The 27,447-nt window shown below is 41.1% G+C and overlaps 2 long non-coding RNA genes across 7 annotated transcripts in view; one reads left to right on the forward strand and one right to left on the reverse strand.

Moving 5' to 3' along the window:
• Positions 1 to 27,447, forward strand: part of LOC144319744 (uncharacterized) — a 54,033-nt gene that overhangs the window by 11,922 nt on the left and 14,664 nt on the right. For 3 of the 6 annotated variants that reach the window (XR_013385465.1, XR_013385467.1, XR_013385462.1), the window contains 2 exons: positions 20,369 to 20,547; positions 21,742 to 21,843. This is a non-coding gene — a long non-coding RNA (uncharacterized LOC144319744). Of the gene's footprint in view, positions 1 to 7,973; positions 8,056 to 20,368; positions 20,548 to 21,741; positions 21,844 to 27,447 lie in introns of all 6 variants that reach the window. The other 3 variants (XR_013385463.1, XR_013385466.1, XR_013385464.1) reach the window with 2 other exon arrangements.
• LOC144319746 (uncharacterized) overlaps positions 22,802 to 27,447 on the reverse strand; it is a 59,663-nt gene continuing 55,017 nt past the window's right edge. Inside the window, exons 2-3 of the long non-coding RNA XR_013385468.1 lie at positions 27,088 to 27,308; positions 22,802 to 24,795 (exon numbers count right to left, since the gene is read on the reverse strand). This is a non-coding gene — a long non-coding RNA (uncharacterized LOC144319746). The remainder of the gene's footprint in view (positions 24,796 to 27,087; positions 27,309 to 27,447) is intronic.

A 27,447-nucleotide genomic window follows, 5' to 3' on the forward strand; every position in this document is an offset into this window, starting at 1 on the left:
TTTCTCTTTGAAAAAGATCTTTCAAAACTTTTGGATATTTGCTCATTTCACTCAAAAATCCTTTTTTTTTTTTCAATTTTTTTTTTCCACAATGCTTTGTCTTCCTCTGGGACTCCATGGACACAAATGTTAGATCTTTTGTTACTGCTCCATGTGTTCTTGAGGCTCTGTAAGTTTTTTCCTCAATCATCTTTGTTTTTATTCTCTGTCGTCCAGATCAGGTGATCTCATAGCCTTTCCACATGTTCACTGATATTTTTCTGTTTTTTTTTTCCATTCTGCCTCTGAGTTTCTCCAATGATTTTTTAAAATTGTGATTATTATATAAAATTGCAATTTGGTTCTTTTTAAAGATCTTTTATTCTCTGCTGAGGCTTTCCACATTATGCTCTGTTCAAAAAGTGTCTTTGTCTGATAATCTCAACATCTGTGTAATTTCATTGTTAGTATCCTTTGGTTGTCTTTTTTCATTGGGAGATGTTCAGATTTTCTTATTTCTTAATATGTAGAATTATTTTGAATTGTGTTCTAGACATCTTGGAATGAGTTATGTGACTCTGAGTCTTATTTAATTCTTATTACATTAGTTCTTTTAAAGCAGATAAATACCTAGTTAGATTCAGGCCACAAATTCCTACCCATCTTCTGAGTGCATTAATTCTTTCTAATGTCAGTTCAGTATACAAAGCCCTTGCAAATGTTATTCATATCTCTTCCACCCATACATTACTCAGGGATCCGTTTGGGATCTGGGTGGTATTCTAACACATAATTCAGTTCTCAAAGACTGTGTTATTTGTTTTAGCATCCAATCCATATATATACTTCATGTGTTTGAGTCCACAAGTTGTACATAATTTTATAGGATTGCTTCCTTGAACTCCCTCCTCTCCATGATCTCCCTGACACTTTCTGATTTTCTTGCTAGAAATATGGAGCTTTATTGTTCCCACTTTACTGCATATTTCCCATGATTGTGTCTGCTTCCAGATCCGAGTAGTAAGAGAATATTTGAGAAAAAGAAACTTGAAACTTAGAGATTCCCTTCTCCCACCTCAATATTGGTCAGAGGGAAGAATAGTCCTCTTTCAGAATTTTAATCTTCCTATCTACTTATTTCAATGCTGCCAATGACATTGGAGAATTGCCTGGATATTATAGTAGGAGAGAGAATAAACAAACAAAACAAAAGGGATCAGAGATCTTGGAGAAATGGTTGACTCTGGGGATGGAGCAGGGAATATACAAGATAAGTCTAGAACATCTTGTAGTATCAGAAATGAAGGAAATGCTCACAAGGCAAATGATGGGGTGTATATGTCAAAGGGGTATAGAGATAACTGAAATATGGGGCAATTTGGGAAAAAGAAATAAATTTCATGTACTGGATTACAGTCCAAATGATAAAATAAATATCCATGAATAGTTACCAATATACATGATTGAATGCATAAATAAATATATCAGAAATAGAGGCCTTTGTCTTGGAGCCTTTTGTATTTGTATCTTGTGTACAGTTTTAAATTTGGAACTACCTTTGAGTCCAGACTGGTAGATAAAGAGGGGAAAAATGGAAAAATGAAAAAATCATGATTAATTTGATCATATTTCACATTTTAGTGCCATGATATAATGAAATTATGTATCATAATATTTATTTCATGAACTTTTTTCTAATTATAAAAATAGCAAATGCCTCTCTGTACATGTTTTTAATTTTTTTAAAAAGATTTTTATTTATCTGCGAGTGAGAGAATGAGAGAGAGAGAGCAGGAGCAGGGGGAGAGCAGGCAGGAGGGGAAGGAGAAGCAGGGTCACAATTGAGCAAGGAGCCTGATGTGGGGCTTGATCCCAGAACCCCACGATTATGACCTGAACGGAAGGCAGATGCTTAACTGACAGAGCACTCCAGGCACCCCTGTTCACATTTTAAAAATATAAATAAGCACTAAGAAAAAAAATACTAGCACTGGAAAGTAGCAAAAATTAAATCATTATTAATATTTGGTGTACTTATTAGTATTACTTTAGTGGTTTTGAGAAAAATTAAAATTATTGGGATGACTAACTTGAAACCATTCAGGAGAATAAAAATGCTGAAGAATAGGTTTCAAACATTTCAAGTATACAGAGCTCAAATGCAAGTTGGAGGTGAGAAACAATAATGCACCATGGTTTGAAAAGAGTAATTAGTTTTTGAAGCTGGTTTCTTTCTTGATGACAAATGTTAATCCATGAAGTGTTTTAGTGAAACACCAAAATCTAGATCCCCAAAACAATGTATAGATGGGTCAGAAATGCTGTCATAGAGCTAGGGCTCTGTGATATAAGACACCCTCAGAGGAGGGTTCCCTGGGTGGTGCAGTGGTTTGGCGCCTGCCTTGGCCCAGGGCGCGATCCTGGAGACCTAGGATCAAATCCCACGTCAGGCTCCCGGTGCATGGAGTCTGCTTCTCCCTCTGCCTATGTCTCTGCTTCTCTCTCTCTCTCTCTCTCTGTGACTATCATAAAAAAAAAAAACAAAAAAAAAAACACCCTCAAAGGATACAGTCAATACAATTCTTGTTCTAGAGAAGGAAGATCTTGAAAAAATTGCTGGTGTTTTTCCTAGCATCAGGTTGAATGACTGAAGAAAGAAAAGGTCTTTTGAGAATCCTAGTTAAAAATATATAACAGGGACGCCTGGGTGGCTCAGCCGTTAAGCGCCTGCCTTCAGCCCAGGGCATGATCATGGAGACCCAGGATCAAGTCCCATATCAGGCTCCCTGCATGGAGCCTGCTTCTCCCTCTGCCTGTGTCTCTGCCTCTCTCTCTCTCTGTGTGTCTCTCATGAATAAATAAATAAAATATTAAAAAATATATGTATATATATAACAAGAATTTGGGTCAGAATTCATTCCATGTACATGCCCTGGAAAAATCCAGCTTGAAATCTTAGATTAGGGCAGCCTGGGTGGCTCAGCGGTTTAGCTCCTGTCTTCAGCCCGGGGCATGATCCTGGAGACCCCGGATGAGTCCCACGTTGGGCTCCCTGCATGGAGCCTGCTTCTCCCTCTGCCTGTGTCTCTGCCTCTCTCTCTCTCTCTCTTTGTCTCTCATGAACAAATAAATAAAATCTTAAAAAAAAAGAAAAAAGAAAGAAGAAATCTTACATTAGGGCAGACTCACATAGATGAACTTCTCTGGGACCTGAAATAGTGATCACAGTGTCTGGAGTAAACAAGTCACCACTGGAGTAAGAGTTGACAGAAAGAGCAAACTATAGGATCAGATCCACAAAGACTGCACAGTGCAATTACTGACAATGCTATGGAAAGGAAGTGAGTTTCATACATTTAAATGAATACAATGGATCAAAAATGATGAAGGAACAAAGGAATGCAGAACATTCAGGAAGATTTCAAAAAGATCTCAAAAAGCCATGAGGATTAGAGAATATTGAAGTTGGAAAAAAATGGACAAGTTGAACAGCATGTTGATGCAGATAATGAAAGAATTAGAGCACTGGAGGATAGATCTGAAAATGTTGCCATAAAATCGGCACAGAGAAAAGGGATGGAAAATATGAGAAGTGAAGCAGTATGGAGAAAAGAAAGAAAAGGTCCAATTTAGGTGGTCCAGAAAAAGAAAACAGAATGAATTGGTGAATTCACCAAATTTGGTGAATTTCAGTATCCAAAGAAGTGATAGTTGTGAATATTATAGATTGGTAAAATACATGAATATTTAACCTCGGAACACCCAGTGAATCCCAGGAACTACAAAATATCTAGGGATCACAGAGCTTCACTTGGATTTTTACTTATTTTCATATTCCCCAAAATAATTATTTGAAGCTCAAGAGGAAATACATATATGATCTTTGCCTATATTACTGCAATGCCCGGCACATACCAAGTGCTTGACAAATGCTTATTGACACTGAGGATGGTTATCTCTGGTTTAGTAGACTGCCATATATTGAAATATTTTCTGCACCTGAATTTGAAATAAAAATATCTATTGTTTGACCCTAATGTAATCACCATTTGAACAACTAGATAGGGGACGCCTGGGTGGCTCAGCGGTTGAGCATCTGCCTCCAGCTCAGGGCATGATCCTGGGTCCAGGGATCGAGTCCTGCATCGGGCTCCCTGCAAGGAACTTGTTTCTCCCTCTGTCTATGTCTCTACCTCTCTCTGTGTATCTTTCGTGAATAATAAATACAATTTTTAAAAAAAGAACAACTAGATGTTATTTCAATCCAGTTAACCAAGATGATAATCTCATTGCCATAATGTGAAGCTATTAATGGTACTCAAAAATATGCCTCATATGAGCTGAAGATTTTTTCAAACTTTGATTTAATGTTTATACACAAAATCCCATGAAGTTAGATTTAGTAAAGGTTATTTTGAGTACAAGTAACAAGAGTATGCTTCAAATTACATCGAATGCAAAATGTAACATAGGATTTATGGCCATTGACATATCAGAATATTATTCATGTATTTAACAGAATTCAAGTAAGAGTTTTACAAAAGCTTCAAGAATCCCTTCCTTTTTAAAGAGCTCTTTCATCCCTTCCCTGCATTGCATAAAATTGCACTACACATGCTAAATCTACCTTAGAATGTTTATTTCTGATCCAAATTGAGGAAAGAGAACTAAATCCCAAGTAGCAAATGATACTTAAGAGATCTAAACACCCAAGGAACATGTCTCTTCTGCAATTTTTTATTTTTTTGAAAGCAAGATTTACTACTTCACAGTTGATGAAAAAAATTTAGACACAATAAAAGTATTTATGATAATGGGTGAGAAACCCATTAAGAATTTTATTAGGTAAGGATGACAAAATTAACTTTCCCTGTTTTCATTTTGGAATCACTGAACATTTGTGTTTCCATAATAAAAATAGCAATGAAAAGAAAATTGGACACAGAGCATTACCCCCTTTCCCTCTGCAGGGTGGAGGAGGATAATTCCTTCTCCGTTGAAAGAGGAGGGAGACCTACCATGGGTTTAATTAAAGAGGGCATTGCATGTAGAAAAAGAGGAAGGTTTAAGAGACTTCAACGTAAGGCTTAACAGCCTACAACGTAATTCCCTGTGTTTCCTAGTAGTTACATGCTCCGGCTCGGGTTCACAGCACTAGGTGATTTTCAATACTGTCTCTGCCAGTTGCTCGAGATACCGGGCAAGGAACTTTATATCTGCATCCTTCCTTTTTCCCTTCGGTGAAGTGGTTGATGGAGAGTGTCTCACCATCTAAGAGTATAAAATGAGCTCATTTATTCCGTAGAACAGTGTTTGGCACAGAGTGTGTGTGGGGTGTCACTGAATGCCAGCTGATAGTATCTGCCCTTAGTGCAAAATGGTATGAATCCAACCATGATGTGGGAGAGTGAGCCACATGTTTGAAAGGATTCTGTTTGTGAATTGATTTGTTGATTAGGTCTCTCACCCAAAATTCTGTGCCAGGCAGTCTGCATTTATCTCATCTTGTGACATGACAGAAAAGATCCAGACACCTGCCACGACCTCTGTAGTTGATGATTACTGGTTGCAGAAACTGTACCTGTGGGAGGATATGGGATAATGTGTTCGATGGAAAAACCAACAAAAGGATAGAGAGTAAGTTTAGAGGGGAGATGTAAAAAGAAAGAGAAGATGACCACTGAAAGAAGAGACAAAGTATAATTTTTTTTTCCCTTACCAAAACTAGGACTAAGGATTTTGGTTTGTAGTGGGTCAAGCCCAGATGAACCTAAGTGGAGACTGGGTGCACGGGGCCCCTGATACTCTATATTTATTATTGCTGATCTGTAGGATGAACTGCTGGTTATTTGTTAATTCTGTTTGACTAAAGGCAAGGAGAAGGTTCTGTACCCAGTTTTCTGGGAGGTTGCTATTGGAAGTGGAGAACTGGAGGCTCTGCTTGCACCAGGTCCTTAGCCTGGCCCCAGAAACCAAGGTGGACATGCTAGAGAGATGGAGAGTGCAGTCAGAATCCAAAGGACCATCAGATACAGGACCTTGTGGGACTTAAGGTGGAAGCAATGGTGCTGTAGGCACAAGGCTTCATGATATACAGGCCACAGAGAACTGCAGCCCCCAGCCAAGGAGGGTTCTGTGTCTTAGTGGGGCATGTGCAGGAGCTCGTGCACTGAGCAGAGCTTTTTACATTTCTGTTCTATTATTATTTTTAATAATAATGTTCTTAGAACTCTGCTCCATTATTATTATTTTTCAGTGACTCACAAAAAACACATTTATTCCAGGTCAGTATTGCCTTTTAGTCTATTTCTAGAACATTCTATCATGGTTGTTCCCAGAAAGAAGCAAAGAATTTTTACCTCCGAAACTAAAAAACATACTGCCATTCTACATTTTCTGTATAAGCAAGTCAAGAACATGAGGTAAGCCGCTCTCAAACTCGAGCAAGCTTACAAGGTAATGAAAAAGAAAAGAAAAGCTAAGGTCGATGATGGGTTCTTGGTTGCCAGTACCTTTGGAATGGTCTTCCAACCTCTAGACAACTCTTCTTTCTCATTTAAACCAGTTTCTTTCTTTCTTTCTTTCTTTCTTTCTTTCTTTCTTTCTTTCTTTCTTTCTTTTTCTTTCTTTCTTTCTTTTCTTTCTTTCCAAATATTTTATTTATTTAATCATGAGAGACACACAGAGAGACATAGGCAGAGGAAGAAGCAGATTCTGTGGGGAGCCTGATGTGGGACTCAATCCCAGGACTCTGGAATCACAACCTGAGCCAAAGGCCAACACTTAATCACTGAGCCACCAAGGCACCCCTGGACCAGTTTCTTAAGATTCCTTCTTAGAAAATTCCAGTTGGGCTCCAATAATAACTCAAGTCTTTGAGCACTTATTATGAGCCAGGTGCTAGTCTCAGTGCTTTGTATGTAGTCACATATTTAGACCTATTGGTGAAGTATAGTTTCTAAGCACTGACAATTGGAGTGACTAAGTAGCTTGCCCAGAGTCTCAGTTACTAAGGAGTAGAACCAGGATTTGCATCAGGATGTTGAGTATGGCATCTTGTTTTGAACCACCCAAGAATTCTGACCAATGGGGATTCCCTGGGTGGTGCAGCGGTTTGGCGCCTGCCTTTGGCCCAGGGCGCGATCCTGGAGACCCGGAATCAAATCCCACGTCGGGCTCCCGGGGCATGGAGCCTGCTTCTCCCTCTGCCTGTGTCTCTGCCTCTCTCTCTCACTGTGTGTCTATCATAAATTAAAAAAAAAAAAAAAAGAAAAGAAAAAAAAAACTCTAAGAATTCTGACCAATGGATGGTGTAACATGTGTGTGTTATGGCTCTCCCCTGCTCATACATATTCAGTTGCTCCCCATTACTTATGGTTGGTCCTTTCCAAAATCCTTAGCCAATTATTTTCCTCAGAGTTTAAAAGTAATCTCCTGGCACAATCAGCCTGGTTTCCTCTGCCTAAAATCACTTAGTAAATCCATGGCATGAAAATGTTAAGATGGGAGAAAATAATTAGAAACTCCCAGAAAGCAAAGGGTTATTTTTAGCTGAGATTTTCTGTGTGCGGACAATCCCTTGGAGTGAAGTAAATGTCCATGAATCCATACTGATGAATGAGTGAATGAATGAATGAATTCAGTCAAACAGATAAACAATAAGTGGAAATATATTCTTCTAGCAAAATTCCAATCAACAAATAAGTGGAGCTGAGCTAAGCTCTTTTAGAGCAGTTCCCGGCCATGGCAGGTATGTTATGAGATGGGGTCCCCCTTCTGTGACCAGTGCTTGCTCTGGGTTTCCACCTTGGCTTTGCGAAGACTTTATCAACAAAAATGGTTATTCCAATTGTCAGAATAGATTATTATCAATTATTTTGTTGCTAAAATTATCCCAGATTTGGTCATTAAAGTCTTCTTCAGGCTGACATGCTCATGTAATATCTTCTGGAATCATGAATCATATTGGGCTCATCTTGTTTTCCATGTCCCAGGCCTGGAATGGACCATTTCTCCAAAGATCTCTGGTTCCTTATTTTGGACAACTGTATACAGAAAACAAGATCTAAATACCAGGTATGGAAAAAGCATTTTGTAAAATGTCACAGAAAAATAGAGGCAAAACAAACAAAAAAAACCAAACAGATTAGGGTAGTGTGATCTCAAAGATTAACACAGTGCACTCACTGGACACCCAGTAAGTGTTGCTAATGTGACCAAATTTTTAAACGCAACATAATCAAGTGACAGATGCTTACTTCAGGTAGTACGAGTAGAATGGCAACTATGAAAGATATTTGAAAGGTTTCCCAGAGGTGGCTCTGTGGTGCAATGGATAGCGCATTGGACTTACAGAGGCTGAAAGGTTTCCCAGGACACTGGATTTTCAGTGAGAAACCAGGGAAAGCCCAGGGAAAATGGGATGAGTTGGTCGCTTGAATGTAGAATAGGGTTGGCTTGATATTGTTACTTCTTTATATCAGCTTGACTCGCCAAGGGGTGCCCAGACTAAACATTGTTAATCATTATGTCTGGGGGTGTCCTTGAGGGTGTATCAGGACAACATTAGCATCTGAATCCATGAACTCAGTAAATCAGATGGCCATCCCCAATGAGTGGGCCTCCTCCACTCTGCTGGGGATCTAAATAGAACAAAAGGCAGAGGAACAGAGGAATTCAACCATTTTTTATTCTGCCTCAGTATTGGGCTGGAACATTTCATCTCATCTCTTGCCCTTGGACTGGGATTTAAACCATTGGCTTCCCTGGTTCTCAGGCATTTGGATTTGGATTGAACTACACTAGATTTCCCTGAGACTCTAGCTTTCAGATGGCAGATTGTGGGGCTTCTCAACCTCTATAATCATGTGAGCCAATTCCTCATAATCAATCAATCAATCAATCAATCACTGTTTTGGTCAGGATTCTAACAGATAGATGATGGATGGATAAAAAGGTAGATAGGTAGATGATAGATAAATAGGGTCAGAGTTCATAGGTAGCCTACTGATTCTGTTTCTCTGGAAGTTCTCCAGAGAACACTAACCAGCACAGCTTGTTAGGGTTGGGGGTGATCACTGGTGGCTTCTGGGGGGAGGGGAGAAGGCAGATCTCTGAGGCTTTAAGAGATCCTAAAACCCCCTTGCCCCTCCTTATGCAGCTCAAACCCTGTCACTCCCTGTGAGTGGTTTTTGGCGCATGGGTCTCAATCATAGCTCCTGATTTCCTCCTCTCTCCTCAACTGAGCCGTAAATAATAGCTTTGGACTTTAAACACTGCTCAGATAAGCTGTGATTGGAAACACGGTCTGTGCCAATGGAGCATGTGTCTCTGCCAGTGACAGCCTGTTGGAGCAGGAGGTGGGACGTCCAGATGCACAATTACTATTGGGCTTCCAACAGCCTCCTATTCCAGGTTTACGGAAACACAGCGGCAACAACAGAGGTTCTGTTTCAGGCATCACTGACCACAGCTGCCAAGGTGTCTCAGCTTTTCCAGTGCAGTATTTTGTTCAAGGGCTGGGTGGGCAGAGGTTGCAGGTCAAGGCGTGAGACATTTGGATATAACGAAGTCCTAGGCTGGAGCAGCTCAGGCAAATACCCGATGTCAAGCTCCCTGTCTTTATGCAGGAACTCTTATTGTCCCCATAGTAAGGATTCAGAAACAGGCTTCAGAATGATGATCCGTCACATCAAGTTGCAACATTAATATGCACTGGAGCTGAGACGAAAGAACTTTCTGAAAGAGTGCTCATTTTGTCACAGCAATGTTTGCTCCATACTATGTATACCTTTTTTTTTTTTTTAGATTTTATTTATTTATTCATGAGAGACACAGAGAGGCAGAGACACAGGCCGAGGGAGAAGCAGGCTCCCTGCAGAGAGCCTGATGCGGGACTCCATTCCATGACACTGGGATCACGCCCTGAGCCGCAGGTAGACACTCAACCACTGAGCCACCCAGGTCTCCCTATGTATGACTTTTTGAAGTCTGCAATGGGCATAATGAGATACTCTGTTAAAAAAAAAATAATAATAAAGGTCCAGATTTCTCCACCTTATTTGAGCATTAAGTTCTCTCTTCACAGGATCCCTATTATGAGATGACGGAATGCAGAGTCCAGGAACCTTGTCACGGGTAGGAAATTTATAGCAAAAGAAAGGAAAGAATTGGTGGAAATCAGTGACACTGATGGAGGGACCCAAATCCTACAACGGCCAATGAGGAATTGCTTTCGTTGGGAAGTCTAAATGATTGATACCACTTAAGGACATTTTGGTTGGCTGAGTTACAGTTTGCTTGAGACAACAGAGTATCTCCGCCTCCAGTTCTGCCACTCTCGGCAAGATTTGCACGCAACCCTATTTATTGTTCAGTGGGGGTGTGAGGACTGCAGCCATAGCAGGTGTTCTTCATGAAGAGGATTTAGAGACTCTGGGCGCAGGCGCTGCTACTTTAGGGTGCAGGTGACAGCCTGTGAGGCAGTCAGGAGGAGAATCAATCTCCCTGCTTTGACTCAGAGTTCAGCACATGGCTGGCACTTGGAGGATTCATGGTCTGGGAAGCGTGAGGAGATGGCACCCCTGACCACACACACACTGACGTTCTCACGCAGGGACGTCCTGTGTATTGGTGATAAAAAGATGGAAAGCCCACTAGGACAGTGAGAAGAGCTGCAAGAAGGATGTTTATAGAAAGGGAAGGCACCAAAGTTTTAAGCATAAGATGAGAGCCCAGGCTAGGTGGCAGGTTAGGAATTGGACAAATGCCATTTCAAACAATGGGGGCTACTCCTTCATGCTTAGGCACTGGTGAAAATCAGAGCTGGGTGGCACCAGCATGGGCAGGATGTGAAACAATGGTGAGGGGGCAGACACTCCTCGGGTGGGAGGGTGGACTGGTGCTGCCATTATGGAGAACCACATGGCACTACCCAAGCGATCTACACATGTGCACACGTGTGACTCAACAATTCTTTGGTGTGTATAGCAGGAAAATGATGTCGCCATCCATAATGGACAAGAAAGCCTGTTACACTATAGTTGAGGTCAAGGCAGTTTGGAGGCAAGCTGGTAATTCATCACTTGAAGAGGGGACAGGCAGGGGTGATACTCAGCTGCCATAGTACAGCCATGCTGGTTGTTGAAAACCAGTGTTCTGCTGATTGATTACTGGCCTGCTTCTCCTAACCCACTCAATGTCTCTTTATCTCCTTTTGAGACCTACCCAATCCTTATATATGCAGCAATTAAAGATTAAATTCCTGCATTTCAAGGACTTATAAGACCCAGTTATAGCACTGATACAGCTTCCTGATTGGGCCATGCCTGTGTTCTACAAAAGTTAAATGTTTGGGACATTAACTCTGCAGACAGGTCAGATGAGATGGATTTATACCATGGAGTACTAGCGGTTGGAAGGAATGGATATAGGGGTGCCTGGGCGGCTCAGTCTGTTAAGAGTTTGACTCTTGATTTTGGCCCAGGTCAGGATCTCGGGGTGGTGAGAATGAGCCTTGTATCGGGCTCCGCTCTCAGTGTGGCGTCTGCTTGAGTTTCCCCCTCCTCTCTCTGCTCACCCCGCTTGCCAGGCACTGTTGAAAGCACTTTGCCTATATGAACTCATTTTATCTGGATGATAACTCTAAGTCCAGCCAGGCCGTATTTTCCCTCTGGATCCAGTCCTGGCCACTTGCCTGTCTTTGCTGTATCCTAGCAATGCTGAAGTTGTTCCAGTGGCTTCCCGAGAAGCCAACATTGATGAGTTTGAGCAAGCCAGAGCAGTAGCAGAACAGCGCAGAACAAAGAACCGTCCTGCATATAGGTCCAAGGTGGTTGGTAAGGTGTTTGAAGACACCCACTGGGGACCTTCGTGGCTTCCTATCAGTGCAGTAACAGATACCACAGATTTAGTGGCTTAAAATGATTCATATTGATCATTTTAGGGTTCTGTGAGAGTCAGAAGTCTGACTCAACTCATTGGGCTAAAATCAAGGTGTCGAGTGGGTCATGTTCCTTTGTGAAGGCTCCAGGAGAGACTGTTTCCTTGCCTCTTCCAGCCTCTAGGGGCCACAGGCATGCTCTGGCTCATGGCTCTCTTCCTCCCTCCTCAGAGCCAGCAACATCTCACCTCTCTGACAACATTCTTCCATAGTCCTATCTCTGTTTTCTTTCTTTCTTTCTTTCTTTCTTTCTTTCTTTCTTTCTTTCTTTCTTTCTTTTTCTTTTTTTGAATATTTTATTTATTTATGTAAGAGAGAGAGGGAGAGAAGAAGGGAGGTAGAGACAGAGGGAGAAGTAGGTTCCCTGCAAAGCAGGGAGTCCGATGCAGGATTTGATCCTAGGACCCTGAGATCACAACCTGAGCCAAAAGCAGCCACCTAAGTGACTGAGCCATCCAGGAGCCCCTCTTTTTTTTTTCTTTTCTTTCTTTTTTCTTTTACTTTTTAGATTTTATTTATTTATTTAGAGAGAGCATGAGTGAGGGGTGAGGGAAGGGGCAAAGGGAGAGGGAGTGAGAACCTCAAGCAGACACTGCGCTGAGAGTGGAGCCTGATGCAGGGCTCAATGTCAGAACCTTGAGGTCATCACCTGAGCTGAAATCAAGGGTAAGATGCTTAACTGGCTGAGCCACCCAGGCGCCCTTCCAGACCACCGTTTCTGACTCTGACTTCAGTTGGGACCGTTTCTTTAAAGGACTCAGGTGGTTAGGCTGAGCCACTTGGATATTGCAGAATAACTTCCTCATTTTAAGGTCCTTACCCTGAATGATAGCTGCAAAATCTCTTTTTCCACTTAAAATAACATATTCCCAGGTTCTGGGGATTAGGAAGGACTTGAGCATCTTCAGGGGGCCATGATTCCGCCTAGCCAAGAGATTAAAAGAAATTCTTTGGGATGGAATAACAGCTGAAAAGGGAGACACAATCTTTTTTTTTTTTTTAATTTATTTTTTTTTAAGTTTTTTCTCTGTAAATTTTTTTAAAAAATTTATTTTAAGTTTACTCAGTTCACATGCCCTGCAATATTTTTTTCTGGAGTAGAATTCAGTGAATCATCAGGTACATACGACTGTGCTCATCACAAGAAGCCTGCACCCTTTGTGAAAATTCTAACGAGAAAGGAGAAGGCAGTGAGGACGGTGGCTGGGACCCTGCCAGCCCCGGAGCGGTATTTCCTGCAGGGTCTGTCTCCCATCAGGAGTCACAGATCACCGCGACCAAGGTCATTTCAGAAAGGGACAGGTCGCCTCCTGGTCTTGGCACATGCAAGGTTGCATGATGCAACCCAATGGGGACTTGGGGCGGCCTTCCCCTTATCTTGGTGTCTGCACTGTTTCCCGCAGGTCATGGTCATCCACAGCTGGAGCAGATGGACAGCGTGTGCTGGGGGCGTGCTGGGGGCGGCGGTACAGCCCCTGCTCTGAGGTCTGGTCGCGTCCCTGTGATTTGGTAACAGTTGAAGTAGAGCCTTCCTGGGAGCTCAGGAATGGCCTTAAAGCTGAAAATCTCCTTTACTTTACCAGCATGGGGCTGGGGTTCCTGAGACCGTGTGTGCCTGTGTGTGAGCGCTGTGTGGGGCTGTGGTGTGGCCTCCCCCAGTTCTTAGACCCTGCCCTGGCTTCCTTCTGTTTAGACCAAATCCTCCGAGGCTGGAAGGAGCCCCCAGAACCACCTGATCCTGGGTGTTCTCCCCCAGTGGGAGGCCAGTAGCCCAGGTGTGACCCCCACAGGATGCAGGCGCCTTCACTCACTTCCATTCAGATCTGTGTGACATGAGCCAGGGATGGGGCCTGTCTCGGAGGGCCACTGGCACGCGTGCTGGGGAGACACAATCTTTGAGGGGCAAGTTGGGGGAGGAAGGACAATTTACTAATAATCCTGGTGCCCTGAGACCTCATTTACAATTCAATTGTTGATGAGGTCTGCCAACATTTGAGTTGCACTTAAACTGGAGCCCTTTGCAGCAGATCTAAAAAAGACCTGGAGAAAAGAATTAAATGGAAAGATTTGAGCAAAGCAGTTTGCAGACTCCCAGATGAACCTGTGGTGGTCTGGAGGCAGAGTGGCAGGGCCGGAGGGTGGGAGGGGTGCAGGGGAGGGCATTTGCAGGCTTTCAGATTTACTGTGCTGGAGCAGAGAGAAAAAGAAAAAAAGCCAAAAAGCACACATATCCTTGTCTTTCTTTCAAGGGAGTTGAACCCTAGCATTTTTAATTAGGTAGCTTAGTAACACAAAACATTGATATTAAGAATAATTGAAATATATATATATGTGTGTGTGTGTGTGTGTGTGTGTGTGTGTATGTATAGATCACATCTTCTTTATCCATTTATCTATCGATGGACATCTGGTCTACTTCCAAAGGCTTGAATAAAAAAGAAAAAGAAAAAAAAAACTAAAGTAATTTCCAGTAGAATGAAAAAACTGCATGTTTTTCTTCCAAATCACTGACCAAGACGAAAACCAGCCTTCCCCATACATCAGAGGGTAACATTTAAAAAGGCTCACCCAGAGAACATAAAGAGAAAACATAAAATAGGACAGAGGTTGAGTAAAGTGAAGCTGTTTTAGCAAACATAAAACTAACAGTGTAAATTCCACTGCCAAACAGCCAATTCTCTGAGACTACTGGAATATCTTTGTTTAAAGAATTGCTGCAGGGACGCCTGGGTGGCTCAGTGGTTGAACATCTGCCTTTGGCTCAGAAGGTGATCTCAGGTCCTGGGATTGAGTCCTGCATCAGGCTCCCTGCTCAGCGGGGAGTCTGTTTCTCCCTCTGCCTGTGTCTCTGTGTCTCTCATGAATAAATAAATAAAATCTAAAAAAAAAAAGAACTACTGCTTATAAAACATACAGCTCAAGAGAGCTGAATTCCAAAGTCTAAAAAACAAAATTGAGGATGGTAATCTTGATTAAAACATAACAGGTGACTGACAGTGGTGGGGATAGTAACAGCATTTAAGGCAGAACTTGTTGGCCATGGTAAACGGGAAAATCGGTTATATGAAAACTATAATCAATACTAAGGTCCTAAAGTTATCAAGGATTTATTCTTTGAATCAATATAATCAACAAAGTACAATCTCTTAGAAATACATAAAATTGTGGGTAACTGTAAAGGGAGGTTTTAATTATTAGAAATTAAATATGGGTATAAATGACATGATATAATGCAAATAAATTAGGTGGAATGGATAGGAGCAAATGTTTTGCTTTACCAAAGTGTGCTTTCTTTTCATATTCTCATGATTACTTATATAAATTGATTGTATGATGCACACCAAAGCTTATGAAAATTCAAGAAAGCTGTTCAGGAAATTAGAAAACTAATAGTATATTTATAGCCACTCGATTTTGAAAAACATTTCATGGAATAACAATCCTTTCAGAAGCTCAAGACTGAAGCAATAACAGGTTATTCAGAAGATAATGAAACTTCTTTTTTTAATTTTAATTATATTATTTAGGTATAATTGACATTATATTAGTTTCAGGTGACAGTATAATGATTTTATATTTATTTGTATATAATGCGAACATGGCCAGCTAAGTAAGCCTGGTTAACATCTGTCATCATACATAGTTACAAAGTACTCTTTTCTTGTGTGGAGAACTTTTAAGATTTGCTCTCTTAGCAAGTTTCAAATATGTAGTATAATTAACAGTATTATTAGTTGCACTTGTCGTGTTGTACATTATATCCCACAGTTTATTTTATAACTGGAAGTTTGTACCTTTTGACTCCCTCCACCCATTTTATCTATTCTCCACCCATTTTACCCACCCTCCACTCTGATAACCATCAATGTGTTTTCTGTATCAATAAGCTTGTTTTTTGGCGTTGTTTTGTTTGTTTGTTTTGTTTTTTTAGGTCTCACAAATAAGTGAGATCCTACAGTATTTGTTTTTTCTGTCTGACCTTTTCCACTTAGCAAAACCCCCTCAAGGTCCATCCATTTGGTAGCAAATGGCAAGATTCCATTCTTTTCTGGACTATATCAAACTAAAAGTCACTGCTAAGAGTATCATCAATAATATGAAAATCTAGTGAAATGAAAATGAAAATCTGGGAGAAAATATTTGCAAACCATACATCCTGTAAAGGATTAATGTCCAAAATATATAAAGAATATATAAACTCACCACAAGAAAAACAATTGGATTAAAAAACTGAGCAGAGCACCTACATAGAGATTTGTCCAAAGAAGACATACAAACGGCCAACAGGCACATGAAAGGATGCTCAACATTACTGATCATCAGGGAAATGCATCAAAACCACGAGATACCACCTTCAACCTGTTGGAATGGCTATTACCGAAAACACAAGAAACTTCTTTGTAATTTAATACATTATGGAAACATATAAAACAAAGTGGGACTCCAAAATTAAATCCTTCACTTGAAGTATTTTATAATAAAATAAAAAGGTAAAAATAAAACCAGTTGAGCTAAACAGTAAAAGACAGAGAAATCTAGCAAAGAAATAAATGAATTTGAAAAGCATGAAGAGGATCCAGAAGTCTAAGATTTAGTCTTTTGAATAAGCAAAACACTGGCAAGTCTCCCAAACTGAGAAAAAAAACACAAATACGATGAGAAGAGGGGATTTGGCAATAGACAAAAGAGAGTATATACTTGTAAATGAATATGCGTTTATAAGTACATAACCCATTCCTATTAGTAATAGAAGATCTTGCTGAAATAATTTTTTACAGAAATATACAATTGCAAATTGACCAAAAGAGCAAATAAGAAGGTGAAGTTATACCAAGTAACAAAAATAAGGAGAACCATCTAGAAGGCTCCATGCCCAACGTTCTCTACTGACTGAGCCAGTCAGGTGCCCCAACACTGAGAAACATTTAGTGTGGGTGTTCTCTGCTTGCCTCTCCTGCCCTCTACTCTTCCCCACACTACTTTGAGTCCCAGGAATCTGACACACATGGACAACGTCAGTGGATGTTTTTGACCTCTTTCCAGTTGGGTTTGGCCGATGTCAGTTGGGTTTGGGGGTGTCATTTATAAGTCAGAAGGCAGAAGGGGCAGGGGGTGGGGTGGTGATGCATCAGTCAGCCCTCTCCTTGCAGGGTCGCTTGGGACTGTTGGTGTCCAGAGGCCACAACTCCTGTCACACAGCCTGTCCACACTGCACTGGTGTTGCAGAGCACCTGTGATCACTTCCTCCTCTCACTTCTTCATGCTCAAGGTGGTGATGCCTTCTCTTATCCGTCTGCACACACCTTGGTAGATAAACCTTTTATTAAACACTCTTTACTTACCCTGTTGAATGTGCTAATGCCCATGTGAACAACCACTATTTGCTTGAGCATCTGCCGCTTGCTCCTCAAACAGCCCCTTTGAAAAACACGTAGCCCAGGAGTCTGAGGTCTGAGACATACAGGTGGCCAGAGGTTGAGTAAAGGGGGGCAGAGGCAGGCAAAAAGACACAACACCCAGGACAAGCTTGTACGTTTTGATTTTTATCACATTTTATAAAATAATTTTATAATGTCTCCTCCTTTTAAGTATTTGTCCAACATGTATTTAATGAGGGTAGAATTGGGGTGCCATCTTCTGTGGCGAGGGCAAACCATCAAAGCAGAAGCCCAAAGCGGGGATTGCATTTCTGATAATCGGACAGGTTGGCACACCTCCGGGCCCTGTCTGTTCGTCTTGTTTTGAGACAGGTTTTCAGCCTGAAATCGAAACGTGCTGGTTCCTTAGGCAGAGTTCTGTGCCAGGCACTCAGACCTCGTGGGCCTCAGGCAAGAGCACTTTGCTTGGGTACCAATGTCTGAAAATCAAAACCAAACACCACATTGCTCTTCCTCTCCCAGATCGTTCCAGCGACAGTTCGTACCCACCTGCTTTGTGCCAAGTAATGAGCGAGGGCCCAGGCAGCCTGGAGGAGGAGCCCCTCTGAAACACACAACCGCTCTTGCCAGCTCCATCATTTCTGGCAATTCCAGCCAGGCGGGGCTGGCCTTGGTGGTCATGGGGACTGTCCTTTCTGACAGCTGGCACAGAGTTTTTCTGAAACCCTTTCCATTCTGGTTCTTGCCTCTGATCTCCTGCTGGAGAGTATCTGCCAAAGTCTTTCCTTTGGGCTCTGGCCTGGCTGCTTTAGTCTGATTTCAGCTTCAGTACCTTCCTACAGGAGACCGTTTCCTCTGCACAGCTCCTGGAAGCGATGGCCCTGGGCATTCTCTGCCCCCATTCTCCGGTCCCCTCTGCTACAATGCTGCCAGCACTCCACTGGAGACATTTCCTGAATGCACCACTTCATCTCACCAGCTGGGTCCACGCCTGGTTGAGGCCACCTATGGGTCTCAAGGTCAGCTCCCAGCAGCACTAGCATAATCTCTAGAAGAGGTGCTGGTGAACTTGGAAATAGTGCAACTCAGATATCTCCACTGTATTCCTTGATACTTAATTAGTGGCAATAACTATTAGGTGTTATTTCTAAATATTTATTGAAGACTTTCTCCAGAAGCCCTGTGGCATGGACCAGGACCCTCCAGCTCACTGCCTCTACTTACCAGCTAGAGTCATCAAAGTGGTGCCTTAAACTTTCTAGGCTCTATTTGCTTCCCAGGTAAAATGAAAACCAAGACTCCCTGCCTGCCTGTACCCTCACATTTAGGCTCCCTCATGGGGTGTGCTTAGATGCTTCTAGTTCTCTTAGCTGCAATATTTTCTGCTCCAGCCAAACAGGACTTGCTGCTCATCAGCCCCATGCACAGCATGCATTTCCACTCTGCTGCACTGGAAATGCCTTTCCCACAGATCTATGCCCTCCTATATTCCATACATGCTTCAACATACTTTCAAAGTGACAAATGTCTCCTGGTGGGCTGTGGATCCGTGTGGGCTGAGGAGCTTGTTAAAAATTTAGGCAGTTTTCATATCTGCTTTGACTTGTGCTGCTGCTAGGGCCCCCTGAGTCTCAGTCACTCAGGATTGCATGGAGAGTTTACACACACACACACGTATGTGTCTATAAATGCATATATACATATATATATAAATACATATATATCACGTATCTATCTCTCCATCAGTTCTTTTTAAAAGATTTTATTTATTTATTTGAGAGAGAGAGAGAGAGAGAGAGATAGCACCAGCAGAGGAAGGGGCAGAGGGAGAGGGAGAAGCAGACTCCCAACCGAGCAGGGAGCCTGACACGGGCCTCGATCCTGGCACCTGGAGATCATGACCTGAGCTGAAGGCAGACGCTTAACCAACTGAACTATCCAGGTGCCCCTCTCCATCACTTATTCTTTAGAGGAAGTCTTTGTACCATTTTTCTCTTATTGCTCCCAGCAGCACTCCGAGGCATGAGAAATTATTACCCTTGCCTTCCAGAAGAGACTCTTGAGATCCAGAGAGCCTATACAGGTCGCTCGATTTTCCTTCTCAGAGTCTAACCTACTGGAACCCCAGGAGCACATCTCCTCTAAATATCTTCTCCTGTGCCTAGCACAATGCTTGCTTGATCAATGAATGGGCACCCATGTTAAATAAATAAGCAAGTGCCTATGGTGGCTACTTTCGATCTCTTAGGCCTATTGCCCAGTTTCTTTGGGGACCATGCATGCAATATCAGGGTTGCATTTAGGGCTACTGCCACATATTCCATTTGAGGAATAATTTAGAAGTATCACTGGAAGATAAGATATTAGTCTGACTCCAGGTTAACCAGTGTTCCTAATTAAGCCACAAGGTACAGTGCTTACAGCTAAAGACAGTGTGGCTTCAGTGATAACTCAGCTAATAGTCTGTGGCCTCTGCTATCCCCTTCCCTGGCATTTCCCTGATGAGTGCAGAAATCCCTATGGAATCATGGCCTCCATCTCTTTAATGAGGATTTAAAATACCCAGGGAAATTATATGGACAGATAAAGTTAGCTTATATATATACCTCCCAAAGGTTTCTCCTCCCTGAAGTGAGGTAATATCATTTGATAGACCTTGGAGTTGAGTTTCATGTGAGTTGACTGTGTCACATGGTTGAGTTAATTTCCCAAGTAACAAAGGAATATTAAAAGCAGATTCTTTTATTGGTGGTCTTCCCTGATCTGATGGGAAACAGAAATTCAAATATTCTTTTTTTTTTTCTAGTAAAGAATGGAGTGGAATGGGAGAGCTTGGCCTTCATAGTCATGGACCCGGGAACAATCCTCTCATGGTCAATGATTACTAAGCCTCTACTATGTTGGGGATAACAGCAATGACAAAGGAGCTTTGAGAAAATTCTACCACTATGTAGAAAGTGCTGAGGTGGATGAATGTGTAGGAGGATTTCCAACCCTGATGGGCCGGACACTTGCCTGTCACTACTTGGCATCATTTCCAACACCTTCCATGCTCTGCTTGATATTGCAGATGCCAGAAGCATGGAAACTTGTGTCCTCCACTCTCTTGCCAATGGGATTCCGATGTACAGTCTGTTCTGAGAGCTCACATGCAAGATTTGGAAGAAGGAAGAGAAGTAGAAGCCATTTTCACAGCGGCAGGTGGAACCACGGATTTAGGTCGACATGCAAATTCACACAGAAACACCTGTAGGTGGTACCTCAGACAGTTTGGCAATAGCTGTGGGTCCTGACCTAAGAGGTAGCTAGCGCTATCATTTTTCTTCGAAAGGGAATGGTGGGCCTTACAGGTCAAAGTGGTCTTTCAATGCTTTAGTTCCTTTAGTGCTAGACAGTGTTGCTTGGGGGAAGACTAAGGCTCTGAGTTTTGGAGATTCCAATAAATATCAGTAGATTGTGCTCCCTGCCTCCACTGCCCACTTAATTCTACTGAAAGCAGAAGTATCCCCCACCTCCTGCGAGGAGGCTGCTCTCCCCCTTTCTTTTTTTACACATTTTTTAAAAATTCAATTTGCCAACATATAGTATAACACCCAGTGCTCATCCCAGCAAGTGCCCTCCACAGTGTCCATGACCCAGTTACCCCATCCCCCCACCCACCGCCCCTTCCACAACCCTTTGTTTGGTTCCCAGAGTTAGGAGTCTCTCGTGGTTTGTCTCCCTCTCTAATTTTTCCCATTCAGCTCCTCTCCTTGCTCTTAAAATCCCTTTCACTATTTCTTATATTCCCCTTGTTTAAAGACCTTGCAATGACTTTACCTGAGATGGTTACCTTGTAAAATACTATTCTCAAGAAGACCCTCAAGAGCCACGCTGTCTACTCCTCATTATCTCTAGACCCATAACTGGATGAGATCTCAGCATAGCCTAGAGAGATCTCTACAAAGGTCTCACCTGGGGGGAGCCCATTTACATACCAAAACAATGATTATATTTTGTTAGCATTGGTAGAAGCCCAAGGAATATGTGTGGAGATGGATTCTGAAAAGTGTAGATCAGGAAAGTTACCTATCTGAAACCTGACAATATTTTTCTTTTGGAGGAGACTTCTAGTAATTCCATTCTAAATGGTAGATGTGAACGGTGACGACAGTAAATACAGGCCGAATCATATGGCAGGAGGTAAAGTTTGTCACCCCATCAGAGAGAAACCATAGCTGCAAAGGGATCATAGAGTAGATAGTTGAAGAAGGAAGTTCTGGACACCAACTCTGGTCTCAGGGACTGTCACAAACAAGCAAAGAAACATGTGTAAAATACATGCACAAGTTTTTCCTTGCTTTGCTATTTAAATATTTGCTTATAATAATTGCTGTGTAATTTCTTTTTTCTTTACCATCTTATTAAGAAATATTGGTGGTAAACTAAATATTTATTCTCCAGGGTAAAAGATGTTGAAAAATGAATAGAAGAAGAACCAGCATCAGTCAGAGATGGATACAGTGTCTGATGGGACCAGAGCCTTCCCTTTTGAGCATAAAGTGGGTATGTCTTGGTTTGCACAATGTAGAGCCATATCATGTTATATTGTTAAGTATTAGAAACGTATATACAGATAAGGAGAAGTTGAAGGGGCTGACATCCAGATGACGCTCTACTGGAATTTTGCAACTTTCTGGCTCCTTTCTATGTTCTCCCTATAGAACAGATGAGGAAACCAGAAAGTGCATCTTCCAGAATCCCTGGTCAGCACCTGGTTTACACTCTAATAAGGACAGAAGTGAAGCAGAAGCCACTTTTGCTCCTCTGGCAGTAGTGAGAAGATGTTTGGGCTTTGGTAGGCATGATGTAAAGTTTTGTACCAGCATCTGGGCAGATTCTCATGATATATCTGTCCCTGTGCCACAGACAACTGTGAACAACAATTTTGGCATATTTATGTACCTGACTTGGGTGGTCAGATTCCCTAAAAACTAGTGGTAACCTTGAGATCTGATAGTGGACGTCCTGACTTTTCTCCTCTCATCTTCGTACAGCATCATAAGCCCTGCTTTATTACGTCTCTTTATTTTATAAATACCTTTTAATTCCTTAACATTGTTTGATACACCAGTTTAGGAGATCCAGCAAAGTGATGAGAAATTCAGGTGGAACATGGAATGATAGATTCTATAAAGCCTAAACATAAGAATATGGGGGAAGTAGAAGGTAGCAGTGGACACTATGATTTTCCAGGCATCCCATAAATAATTCTAACTCATCCCTATAGTAAGAGCTTGGGCTCTAGAGGATAGCTTTTAGCTTGGATTCTAGCTCTTATTCTTATTCTTAACCCTGTGGGATGATGGATAAGAAAAGTTTCTTTACAGAGGCCCCAGTATGCTAATAATGTGTGAGTAATAAATTCCTAGGCCATAGCTCTATTGAGAATACAAAAGACCATTTACATAAAGGCTCAATGCTGAGGACAAAGTAAATCGTGAGTGTAGATAGCTTCTGTTATTTCATTTTAACGTACCTCAGGAAATGGAGCCTCAGAAAGAGAAAATGTACCTGTAATTATAACAGTTAATATCTGATAGAGCCAGAACTCCAAAATCTGTGCTCATTCTTCTATATAAGGCAACCATCCACATAGCTAATATGTGATAATTAACAGGCTCAGAGACTGTATGTTTTGCTGAGATACCAAGCAACTCCGAAATCTCATGGCTTTTAAGGGTGAATATTTGTCAGGGATTTGTAGGTTGTCTGTGGCTCTGTTGACTGGGTGCCATGTTTTTGTTTTGTTTTGTTTTGTTCTGTTTTTGTTTTTTAAATCTGGCACATCCAGGCTAAAGGAGCAGTAGCTCTCTTTTGAATGCAGAATCTCAAGATTCCTGGAAGAAACAGGCAATGCTTCTTAAAACCTCTTCTTGGAACCCCTACTTCTGCCTATATTCCTTTGGTCAAAGCAAGACAAAGGCCCAAGCCCACATGGGTGGGATGGGAAAGTAAACTTCTTCCATAGAGCTGGAGAAAATTGGAGGATGAATATTTGGTGAGCAATAATTCAATCCACCACCATATTACAAACCAGAGTTTTGTAATGCTTCTTGCTTTCTCCTTACTTTTCTTTGGTTTCCTCATTGTGCTGGATTATCTGTTTTAATTTGATAAAATTAAAAACGTGGGGTGATCACCACACGCACGTTTTGCAGTCTTTTTTGCATTGCCAGAAAGAAACCTGGGGATATATCTCTTAGAATCTTTATCTCTATGTGGTTCCAGGTTAGAGTCTCCCAAAGACAGGGCCAACAAGTGAAATTTGGAAAGCAAAAAAGAGAACCCATTATTATTATTATTATTATTATTATTAATTATTATTATTTTTATTATTATTGGTGGCAGTTTCACATAGCTACATGAGCATATGGCCAATATGAAGTTATAGTACCTTCTGGGCAAGGTCCTAGAAGTCACCTGTCTTGATATCATAGACAGCTGATGTTGGCAGTGTTGACACCATTTAGCTTCCAAAGATTTGCTGTGGGTACCGGGTGAGCTCTCTTGTTAATTACCTTCTTCTCGAAGCTTCACTAACAATTATTCTTAAGCCCTTCCAATGATTATGTAGGCTTTTAATGCCCTCTGTTAAAGCACTTTCTACTTGGAATGCCTAGAGTGGCTTCTCTTTTCTCAATGGAATTCTGATTTACATATTTCATATTCTATACAAAATTTGGATATCTTCCTTTGTAATAAAAATGACCAGCTTTTGCCACCTCTGGGTTCTGAAGATCAACGCAATAATCATCAGGTAGGGTCTGCTTGGTGCATTTTTAAACAGAAAAAACGTGAAGGAGATCCTAATTTGGGTCCCTAAGAAATCAATGGCAAAACAATGTTTTGAGAAATACTAAACTTGTACTTGGTACGTATATTTTTCTCTCAGTATTTACATGGAATGAACCACAAAGGAAGAACCACAGAGCTCCAGTTCATCCTCCATGAGAACGAATGGTGACCCAACTTGTATGGCTAGAGATCTAATTCTTGTTCAGAGCTCACTGGTTCTGAGAGATCTCATGGACCCAGCAGTTGACTCACCCAGTCTGTACATCAGCTCCAGACCCTGCTTTATGTATCTCAGAAGGTTCTAGCAAATGTGTATAGTGAGGTTGCAGTCTTTAACCACTGAAGTTTCTGCTTTGTTTTGTGATGAAGGGAGCTCAGGTGCACAGAATGGATTAATCATAATCCTTGATTCATGGCACATTCATCCTCAGTCCATACCCAGGGCCTCTTGTCATTTAAGTATTTATTTGTCAATTAGTGCATCTTAATGCAATCAGCATCCATGAACCCATCACTCCTAGATCTTGAGGAGGCTTTCCATTCTTCAATGTGCTCTGCAAAATGCTGGCAGAATTTTAGCAAATATAGCTATGTGATTTTTCCAGGGTCTCTTTAACTTCATCGCCTGATTTATACCATGGGTTGCATTTTCTGTCTTGCCTGTGAAAATAAGGAATAGACATTTTAAACCCCTTTTGGCAGAAGAATAATATCCTTCTGGTAGTCCAAACTATAATGGACCTATCTTGGGCAAAAATACAAATGCCCTGACATTTCTGCTTGCCACTATTAAAGCATCCCCTTGGCAATACCAGATTAGGGCATTTCTACATGATCAGTGTGGTACAGATTAAAGCCTTGGGAACTCTGTTTTGGATTAATAGCAGAAGAAATATTTGCTTTTCAATAGTAGATACTCACCCAAGTAATAAATGAATTAAAAACTAAGTAGTATTTAAATATTCTTTAAATGAGAGTACATTTGTTAAACTTTAATCAAAAGAAATTTTATATCAGAGGGCTTAACAAAATACAAATTTAAAAGCCATGCAAACAAACAATTATCTCACTACTTAGGCAAAATTTCAACTTTTTTAAAGCATGAATTTGAACCAATCATTAAATATAGAAATCTACATTTAAATATGTCAATTTGCTTACAAGCAAATTTAACAAAAAGTATATCATGTAAACAACAGAATGAAACAAAACAAAATCTGAGAATTCTAAAGTAAGTGGAAAGAAAAGCAAATGAAAGAATGGGATCAATTGAAATCTGAATTAAAAAGTACATTTTCTGAAATGATTGCCATGTAACCAAGAGGTATTCTCTAAAATGAATGGGGACCAAAATGCTCATTCATTAAGATTTATTTAGTCATTTCTAAAAGAGTTGACTGTTTTATATTACAGAGGGTCAGTTAATGTGAGAAGTCTCATAATTTACTTTCACTTGAATTCAACATAAGATGGATAGATAGATAGATAGATAGATAGATAGATAAATAGATAGATAGATAAAGATAGATTCTCCACTGGGTCTTGAGCAGCTGGAAAGGAGTCTGAGAAATCTTGGAAAAATTTTCTACTCTGTGACTTTTCCTCCAGATTCAGGAGATCTGTCCCACCCTCCAGGAAGAAATAGCTAACCACCTTTTATCATGTCTATGGTAGAGCAGAAATTTCTCCTGTGGTGGACTGAACACAATGAGGACCTTGAAGAAAACCATGCATTTGCAACTAGTACCACAAACCAAACACATGAATGGTTCAGTGATCTTTGTTCTTACAGCCACACCTACACCTTCTCCAGCCACAGCTCATACTCAGAGATTTACACTTCTCTATATCCATGAGGTAACTTGGTCTTCACCTCATCTAACCTTCTAGGCAGCGAACAAAACCACCTTTACTAAACAAAGTATCAACCCTTTTCCTTTTATTTTCACTTGCATTCATGTCTTCAAAGGAAGTACTGTTGTTGTTTGACTTTTATAGATGTAAAACTGAGGATTGGAGATTGTGTGATGTATCTATAGCTAGCTTTGCAGTGACTAAAGGATGGAGCCAAGGAGGTAAATATGAATCTTTCTCTAAACCTCATATTTTGTGTGTGTGTGTGCTACACTTGAGCACCAATTACATTATCCTCCCAGATACTCAACTCTTCCATGGATGGACAGTGGTCAACCTCAGAAGGCAGCTTGACTCTTCTCCAGCCAAGTGAAATTATTAGAAGAATCTTTCTGTCATTTTCACCCATTGGTTTTGCCCTTTGGAAGTAAAAGAGAAAAAAATAGTGTACCTTTCCTTTACATGACAATCTTCAAGTATCTGAAGACCCCTATAGGGCATTCTAGGTCTGATGTCACCATAGACCCACAAGTGGCCATGGTTGCCACCACAAAAGATCTCCTATGACAGCTGAACATACACAGTCTCTAGGGTTGAATCAATCATAACTCTGTAGTGTGACTTCCAGAAACACTATGTTTTTTCTCTAGATGTTGGTCACTGATCAAAGAGGGTGAAATAAATCCATCTTCAAGTCTCTCTGTAGACTTGAATACTGCAGAGGCAATGGGGGGGACTTTTCTTATTTTTAATAGTGAGTCTATAGAGATGATTGTTGCTTTGAAGACAAGCTACTGCCTAACCCATATCCTAGGAAAAGAAGCCCAAATCAGTGAAATAGGATCTCTGGATCAATCCTGGGCATTATTCTTTCACTTTTGTGTTTCTGTGCCAACATTTGCAGCACATTCAGTACATATTTATTAATCATCTACTATTTGATGACTGCTATTCCGGACACTGAACTCAACAAAATTCCTGTCCTGGTGGACCCTTCATCCTAAACAAAAAGAAAAAAGAAAAGAAAAGATTCCTAGGAAATGTAGGAAGCATGTAAAATTCAAAATGGGTGGTCAGAGAAGGTGTCATTGCAGTTACCTTTAAGCAGACCCACAGGTGACAAAGGAGTGAACTGTAGGTCCATGTAGGGAAGAAAGAAGACTCAGCTGAGGCACCAGGGATGGGGCTGTCTGTGAGGCTAAAGTTCAACCAGCAAGGAGGCATATGGTCCAGATGAGTTCAGGGTGGTGTTGGGGGCCAGATGGTGTGGAGAAGTGGTTCCCAAAGTGTAGTCCACAGATTCGGGGCATCCTCAATCACTTTAAGAAGATCCAAGAAAGCAAAGCAAGTTTTATAATACTACTGAGGTATTATTTGCTTCTTTTTTTTCCTATTCTTTTCTCACTAACATATGATAGAACTTTCCAGATACTACACAGTGGGCAACATTGCAACAGA

Source organism: Canis aureus, chromosome 8 (assembly GCF_053574225.1).
Source record: "Canis aureus isolate CA01 chromosome 8, VMU_Caureus_v.1.0, whole genome shotgun sequence".
NCBI lineage: Eukaryota > Metazoa > Chordata > Mammalia > Carnivora > Canidae > Canis > Canis aureus.